Genomic DNA, 6,628 nt, shown 5'->3' with positions numbered 1-6,628 from the left:
TTGAGGGGCCCCTGTGAGTCGCCCACAGGCGTTTCAGAGCGCTTCAGCCGGCCTCGGGAGGCATGACATCTGTCCGCGGGCCTTGCTTCGGGTTTCCCCGTCGCCTGAGGCAGATCGCTTGCTGAAGCTTTTACGCTTTAAAAGCATCGTAGAAAGAGTACCTTCGTCAGGTCGCTGTGCCTTGATAACTCTGTTGCGTGTGGTGTCATGAGTAGGCTGAACACTACTTAAATTGCTGGTTTTAATCGTGTAACGTTTATTGGTAAAACCTGCAATTGCTATGAGGGCTGTACAGAAACAGTATTGTTGCTTCGGACTGCCTGATAGCTATCATGTAACTCCTGAGCATACTTACTTTGCGTAATCCCTGAGCATTGATTTACCTACTCAGATGATTTCATAATGAGTTCAATATCTTTATAAAACTTTTTTCCACGTAACCATATCTTATTTGCAGAAAATATCAATTGCTTGTATGAGAAATCTGTCATAGTACAATTATGTGTTGCAGTTGCCTTTCATTACTTTCTTTTCTTTAAATTTACTTTTGTTTCTAGCTATTGCTTCTGCGTCTTTTTCATTTCTGATCCCATCAAACATGTCACTTCAGAACTCTTTTCTTTCAGAATTTGGATTCAGCTCTATCATAGACCTTTTCCAGGTTTGTTTCTGTCACTTGTCTGGCTTCTTTGTCCAAAGTAGTGGTTGAGCATTGTATCTTTTTGTTCTTTATTGGTGGCTGCCTCTTACGAATTCAACTACATGCTTAAAACCTGGCTTCTTGGTAGCCTTTTGACTGTCATCTTCTGTTTTCCTTATTTTTGTTTGCCTTTTTTCTTCGTGAATCATCTTCAGTGATTCGTTTAAAGAGTAGTTATCTCTGTTGTTGCTTCACCTTTGGTGATCCTTTCCCTGGAAGACCCTCTCTTTCTCTCTTCAATTTGCTATTGAATTAGATGATCCAGAAATACAATTCAAATTATCAACTTCACACTATTCAAAGTGCATAACCTGATAGTTCACACTTGTTTTATTTGAGCTAAAAATCTGTCTCTGCATCATCTTGTCTAGGTTACCTTGAATTCATATAACTTGAACTATACAGTACAGTCAAAAAGAACTGGCTGATTTTTTTTTTCTTTTTCTTTTTTTAACCATTTCTCTGTAGTTAAAGAAAACTGTTCCACTGTATTTGTTTTGCAGGTCTGTCAGTGTGGATTTGTCATTGACTAGGTCTCTTCCTTGCAAAACATCACAGAGAATTTTTATTTTCTATTAAGACACACAAATCTCCTGCCAAAGCCCTTTCCATATTACCTCTTGATTTGTCCCATTTCTGTCTCACACTCATTATAGTCTATTACATCCTGCCTGTGGTCGTCATTGCCATCTACTGATGATGCTGTTTGAGACTGTTCTTACGAGTTTTTTCAGCACATGTTTGTATTTGTGCTTTTGCCCAGTGTGTTAATGCCAGGGAAACTGGGGGTTAAGATAGACGACAAGTTAAAGCACCTCTCATATCACATGTTAAATTCCTTCTTGAAGTCCAGTTTTCCTTTTAGGTGCCATTGCATTTGAAAATGGTAAACAGCTGATGTGTGGATGGCACTGCTTATTAAATTAGTCACAAATGTCATCACTGTTGGTTTTTCTGTCACTTTGTAATAAACTGTATGCTTTCATAGATTGTATGCTTGAGGCTGGGGCTCTTTTGTCCTGTATGCATACACAAAAATCAAAATCTCATTATGTGCTAATTTCTTTCAGCACAGCTTTCCTTTAGCAGTGTTGCTTAAATCTTGGCCTGTTGCTTATCAATAGAAGTATGTATCTCTTTAAAATATGTATAAAATCAAAAGCTAATTTAGAATTCATTTAAAATGTGAAAAATTATTTGGGATTTTCTTGCTCACTGAGATGTATTGTTACTGCTGGGTACAACCATGGGTATAGACCTTGCTTGTTTCTTCAAGAAATCTACCTGATACTCTGTTTCATGCTGTTCATCCTGTCACTAATGCTGAATGTTATGGAGCTCTGTGTCTGCTTTCTGTTTTATATTGGTGGGCCACAGGGGATGGGGCTAGTAGTAGCACTAAGAAATTAGGTTCTGTTCCTTTTTCTTGCAGTGGAACCACGATTCTGCTTTTGTGTGGGAGAAGTTGCTCAATCCACTGAGCTTTTTACAGGTAGATGTAGGCTGATTTTACACAATGAATCCTAATGCAGAGGGGGAGTTGGGTATCATCTGGCTCTTGCTTTTTAGGCTTACGATATCAGATAGGTGTTTTATTGTCATGTTGCTTGTAAGAATTACAAAGTTAAAGCTTGCGAGATAGTCACTGGATATCAGTTGCTCCTGGTGCTGTAGAAATAGGAATATCATCAGCTTCACGTGACTGCTTGATTTTTTTTTTTTTTTAATTATTGAGAGAAGCTTCAATCCTGACCTCCTGTGTTAATGTTGAGACTGTATTGCAAAGGATGTTTCTTAGCTATGCTTTAATCACTGTCAGTTTGATAACATTTCAATGATGATAATTTATAAAGCTACTTTATGTGGCTGAATTGTGGCTGATGTCTGCACTAGTTTGCAAGAAACTCACTTGACAGGTATGGATTTCCATGATATATGGTGTTTGCATTATAAGCATGTGTACTTTGAACTGTATTTCTTAATTAGGATGTAATGTCACTGTGCTTGCATTCTCAGTAAATCTTACTTGTAAGTTAGTTTTTGTTGTTGCTGCTTTTGTGCTTTGATGACTAGAGGCAGCAAACAGCAGACTGTCACCCCTTACAGAAAGTCTAAATAATCTGAATCTTGGAGTTTCTCTGTCACAACTAATGCAGCTTTTGTCCTAGCTGGTTACTTGTCTATTGGATCTTTCCGATTATTTTGGTTCACCTTTACAGTGTATTTCACTGATGGAGCAGGTTAGAGCAGATGAGCTTCTGAAACCTGTCCTGCTTTAGGAAATGCTTCTGACCAAGGCTTAAAGCTGAGTAGTTGCCTGAAGTATTACCTGTTAGTTATCTGAATGTTGTCTCCTGTACTGACAGCTGGAGCAATCAGTTCTTTGTTCCACCTGATAAGCTGGTGTCCAGAAGATGACATCTTGGGCCTCTGCCTCAAAACTTCAGGCTATTTTAATAATCCTTTTTAGTAAGACTCCAGAGCTTTGCAGCCTTCATTCTCAATAAATATAGTGTGGCTGGCTGGCTTGAAACATATTGATATTGGTTCTTTCCTGAAAGATTTCCAGAGAACGTTTTTTTTCCCCGCCTGCATTACCTTGAAGAGTGCAAGTCCTGCATCTCACAAAAGTATGTGTCCATTTCTGTCCAGCATCTGATGCTGTCTAAATCTTGCTTAATCTGCTGTGCATCTTTTGTGCATTGTATTTTGTCATGGCACAGAACTGAATATGCTTTAAGTATTATTTAACATAATCTGTTCTACAGCTATTACAACTTAATGTATGATACATCCTTTCACAAGCTCCTCAAGTAGTGGTGTAAACACATTAATTACTGTATTTTGCAATGCCTGGGGTGGCTCTACCACATGGACTATTAGCCTCCCAAACCCAATCATTCTTTACACCTGGAGAATTGCTTATCAGCTACTTAGAATGGCAATCAGTTTGGCCAATATGGCAATGTTTTGTGATCTACAAAGGATATTTGGATTTGATTTTTTTTTTCTTTATTTCATATGCTCTGAGTGCCTTTTCGCCTTTCATCTGGCTCTTGCTTTTTAGGCTTACGATATCAGATAGGTGTTTTATTGTCATGTTGCTTGTAAGAATTACAAAGTTAAAGCTTGCGAGATAGTCACTGGATATCAGTTGCTCCTGGTGCTGTAGAAATAGGAATATCATCAGCTTCACGTGACTGCTTGATTTTTTTTTTTTAATTATTGAGAGAAGCTTCAATCCTGACCTCCTGTGTTAATGTTGAGACTGTATTGCAAAGGATGTTTCTTAGCTATGCTTTAATCACTGTCAGTTTGATAACATTTCAATGATGATAATTTATAAAGCTACTTTATGTGGCTGAATTGTGGCTGATGTCTGCACTAGTTTGCAAGAAACTCACTTGACAGGTATGGATTTCCATGATATATGGTGTTTGCATTATAAGCATGTGTACTTTGAACTGTATTTCTTAATTAGGATGTAATGTCACTGTGCTTGCATTCTCAGTAAATCTTACTTGTAAGTTAGTTTTTGTTGTTGCTGCTTTTGTGCTTTGATGACTAGAGGCAGCAAACAGCAGACTGTCACCCCTTACAGAAAGTCTAAATAATCTGAATCTTGGAGTTTCTCTGTCACAACTAATGCAGCTTTTGTCCTAGCTGGTTACTTGTCTATTGGATCTTTCCGATTATTTTGGTTCACCTTTACAGTGTATTTCACTGATGGAGCAGGTTAGAGCAGATGAGCTTCTGAAACCTGTCCTGCTTTAGGAAATGCTTCTGACCAAGGCTTAAAGCTGAGTAGTTGCCTGAAGTATTACCTGTTAGTTATCTGAATGTTGTCTCCTGTACTGACAGCTGGAGCAATCAGTTCTTTGTTCCACCTGATAAGCTGGTGTCCAGAAGATGACATCTTGGGCCTCTGCCTCAAAACTTCAGGCTATTTTAATAATCCTTTTTAGTAAGACTCCAGAGCTTTGCAGCCTTCATTCTCAATAAATATAGTGTGGCTGGCTGGCTTGAAACATATTGATATTGGTTCTTTCCTGAAAGATTTCCAGAGAACGTTTTTTTTCCCCGCCTGCATTACCTTGAAGAGTGCAAGTCCTGCATCTCACAAAAGTATGTGTCCATTTCTGTCCAGCATCTGATGCTGTCTAAATCTTGCTTAATCTGCTGTGCATCTTTTGTGCATTGTATTTTGTCATGGCACAGAACTGAATATGCTTTAAGTATTATTTAACATAATCTGTTCTACAGCTATTACAACTTAATGTATGATACATCCTTTCACAAGCTCCTCAAGTAGTGGTGTAAACACATTAATTACTGTATTTTGCAATGCCTGGGGTGGCTCTACCACATGGACTATTAGCCTCCCAAACCCAATCATTCTTTACACCTGGAGAATTGCTTATCAGCTACTTAGAATGGCAATCAGTTTGGCCAATATGGCAATGTTTTGTGATCTACAAAGGATATTTGGATTTGATTTTTTTTTTCTTTATTTCATATGCTCTGAGTGCCTTTTCGCCTTTACCAACATTTCAGATACAGTTCCTTGACTTCATGGGAGGCATTGAATAATATTTGGGGCCACGTACTCTTGCAATTTTTTGTTTTATGTGCAAGGCCAGAATGTTCCGCAAAGAACGCTTTCTTTATTGCCCACAGTGTGAATCCATGCAAAAAAAAAAAGTGTCATTTGAACCACAGTTGAAACATATTCTTTTCTATTGCAGAAAAAAGTAGATTTGCAGAAGTCTTTAAAAATTAATCAGGAGGACTAGTTAGTTACTTTACAGAATTTATACAGCATTTGCTAATTGAAAAATTCTATTTTCAATGGAGAAAAGCATCAAAAATATTCCTTATTTATGGTCTTACAGGTTTGTTAAAACCTGAAATAAAATTGATAAATACATTTGTTTATAATCTGCACAAAAATGCTATCAACAATGGTCAAGAAGAAAATAATTGGCTGTGTTACAGCAAATTGTTTCTTAGAGAAGTGTTATTTGTTAAGATCCTGCTGAGTGGAGGATGGAGGGAAGACTGTTTCTTGTTCACAAGTTCATAGTGTGACACGCTTGGAGCTGTATTAGAAGTCTCATGAGATGTGGCTTTAGACACTTTCAGATCGTTTATCTTCTTTTCATAACTGTGCTCTAGTTTTGAGGTGTGTGCCCGTCTGGTACTTCATCAGTGACACTGTTGGGGTTCCTCATATGCTTTAAGCTGGGAAAACGGAATACTGTTGTTCATGAGGAGCAGTCCCATTTGCTTGTTTCTGTCCTCCTGTCATCTATTGTTTGTAATGGCTTAAGCATGTAGCTGCACAGCAAAGCAGATTGAGGAACTGATCCTACTTAAAACAGTCTTTTTCTTTGAAGTGTATGTGAACCTATACCCTCCTGTTGAATCTGTCACTTTCATTAAATGAAAGATGGGGAGAAGGCAGAAAGTGTGAGACAACTCAAGAATGCGACTTTAAATTGTCCTTTCAGCTGCAGTTCTCGTAAAAACAGCTGCTTTTATACATCTTTCCAGTGTGAAAGCTAAAGTCAAATACTGACGTCTTACTTCAATGAAATGAATAAGAACTAGCTGCTGGATGACAACCTGTTTCCCATATGGCACCTGCTTTGGTCCATACCTGAGAGGGTGAGGTGTTTATAAGTCTTTTAGATGGTTTTAAAGGGAAGAGAGAATTTGTGGAAACAAACAAAAGCTTGAAAAGAAATGCCTGTCATTGTGGTGCTTCAGCAGGTACAGGAGTTGAAGCAGGACCCTGCGGTAGTCAGTAGCTGGGAGTGATTGCAGAATGGGAGCTGTGGTGTCCCGCTGGGAGATTGCCAGTCTTCGCTTTTTGTTCTAAACCCTGTTGTTGCCACGAGTACTAAGACTCCCTGTGTATCTTGCCCG

This window comes from Aptenodytes forsteri, unplaced genomic scaffold (genome assembly GCF_000699145.1).
Source record: "Aptenodytes forsteri isolate BGI_AS27 unplaced genomic scaffold, ASM69914v1 Scaffold8, whole genome shotgun sequence".
Classification (NCBI taxonomy): Eukaryota; Metazoa; Chordata; class Aves; order Sphenisciformes; family Spheniscidae; genus Aptenodytes; species Aptenodytes forsteri.
This window is presented reverse-complemented; position numbering follows the sequence as displayed.